The sequence below is a fragment of the Chiloscyllium punctatum genome, chromosome 18 (assembly GCF_047496795.1).
Source record: "Chiloscyllium punctatum isolate Juve2018m chromosome 18, sChiPun1.3, whole genome shotgun sequence".
Classification (NCBI taxonomy): domain Eukaryota; kingdom Metazoa; phylum Chordata; class Chondrichthyes; order Orectolobiformes; family Hemiscylliidae; genus Chiloscyllium; species Chiloscyllium punctatum.
This window is the reverse complement of record NC_092756.1, coordinates 73,230,222-73,232,309: the sequence shown is the minus strand read 5'-3', so window position 1 is coordinate 73,232,309 and position 2,088 is coordinate 73,230,222. Positions and strand designations below refer to the sequence as shown.

Sequence of the window (2,088 nt, the reverse complement as noted above, 5' to 3'; positions counted from 1 at the left end):
ATAGCCACAGCCCCATCAGTTCCAACCTTGAACCCCCAGATTTCAATCATTTCCATTGACATATTGGACATCATCATAAATACCAAACATGCAGGTAATCTGGGGTTCAGCTGGTAATGCTGACAGAATATAGCTTAGACTGACACCAACACAAACAAAACAGAAGCTGCTTTGTCCAGAAATTGGTAGCTCTATCTGTTGGAGCCCCAGTGATCTCATGGATAAGGCACTAACTTCCTAATCCAGAGATTGTGGGCTCAAATCTTATTTGGGATATGATTTTGTTGAAACCTTCACTGTGCAGCTGATCTCAATCCTGTCTGGTCACGTGTCCATGGCAACAAAATTAGGCATTCTCAATTGATCCTCAGCTGGAGAAATTTGACCTGATAGAAAATTGGCCAAACTAAATTAAACAGCAGCTATCGGCTCCAGAGAACAGTGCAACTAAGATCAAAGCGTAACAAAGATTCAAGAAGAACCAGTTCCAACCAGACTGAGTGTTGTATATTGGAGAAGTGTCAGCCTGAGACAATCCACTTGAGAGCTCCTGGCATGACAACAGTGAAGGGTATTGATGTGACCCCATTGGATGATGTGAACCCAGCTCATGACCGTATTGGCCAAAGCCACAGAAGATTCTGGAAGATCAGGGACAGGAGAGGGGGAAAACACACCTGAACGCCAAACCCTAAGCAAAGCCTTGACTGGGTCCTGCAGTGGAACTCTGACCATCTGCTCCAAACCTGTTCATAAAAGTCCTCGCGTGAGTCGTGCAGGCCATTCAGCCCATCACATCCACACTGACCCTCTGAAGAGCATCCCATTCAGGCCCAACCCCTATCCTCTCACCCTGCATTCCCCAAAGCGAATTCACTGAACCTGCACATCTATGGACTGTGGGAGGAAACCAAAGCACCCGGAGTCCCCCATGGAGAGAATGTGCAAACTCTACACAAACAGACACCCAAGGGAGGAATCAAAGCCAGGTCCCTGACACTGTGAGGCAGCAGTGCTACCCACTGAGCCACCATGCCATCCCCAGGAGAATCTCAGCAGGTTTTCAGCCATTGTGACTGTGTTTTCTCTTTCATATAATTCACCTCAATCCTGCAAATCTTGTGCAAGAAGATGTTGGGCACCACTTCTCATCAACTGAATGCAGATTTTCCCAAAGTAGATTAGAAATCAAGTTGACGAAGGGCAAGTGACGGACACCCCAGATGGGACTCGAACCCACAATCCCTGACTTAGAAGGCCAGTGCCATATCCATTAGGCCACTGGGGTCACACAGAAGGCAGAATATCACAGCCTTTATGTACTGCACCCGACCTCTCATACTGTGTGTTTCTGAGTGTTATACTCTCACTGATTGTTTTTGACCCCTACCATCTCATGCTGAATTGTTGGCTGCTTGATTAATCAATCTCACTTCCCATTTGTCCCCAAACCGTCAGATGAGAAATTAACCAAACTCCAATGTTGCAAAACTCAAGTCTGTGGAATATGGAGCAGACAAGAAAACAGCAAAGGGCTCAATGTTATTTTGTGCAGCACCTTGAAGATATTTGCAGTTCGTGGGGAAGATGTAAGTGGAGATGTTGCAAACAGCTGCATTGAGGACAAATCAACAGAATCATAGCAGGAATTCAGCCCATTGTGGCTGTGCTGTCTCTTTCAGACAATTCACCCCAAGATCTCCCAATTCCTAGAATTATCTTGTGTAAGTTTCGAATAATCATCGTTAAAAATCAGACAACACCAGGTTGTAGTCCAACAGGTTTATCTCAAAGTACTAGCTTTCGGAGCGCTGCTGCTTCGTCAGGTGGTTGTGGAGTATAAGATTGTAAGACACAGAATTTATGGCAAAAGTTTACAGTGTGATGTCACTGAAATTATATATTGAAAAAAATCTGGATTGTGTGTGAAGTCTCTCATCTTTTCGAATGACCAGGTTGGTTTCAGTTCTTTCATGTGTAAATCACAAAACGTTTTTCATTGCCAAGTGAAATGGCAAGCTGTCCAATAAAAGTTAAATGCTGTGAATGCTGGAAATCTGAAACAGAGAAAATGCTGGAGAAATCATG

The 2,088-nt window shown here is 44.5% G+C and overlaps 1 non-coding gene across 1 annotated transcript; it reads right to left on the bottom strand.

Moving 5' to 3' along the window:
* Window positions 1-1,215: 1,215 nt before the first annotated feature.
* On the bottom strand, window positions 1,216-1,288 carry trnar-ucu (transfer RNA arginine (anticodon UCU)). Its single transcript has one exon. It is a non-coding gene; the product is annotated as a tRNA-Arg (tRNA).
* Window positions 1,289-2,088: the final 800 nt, after the last annotated feature.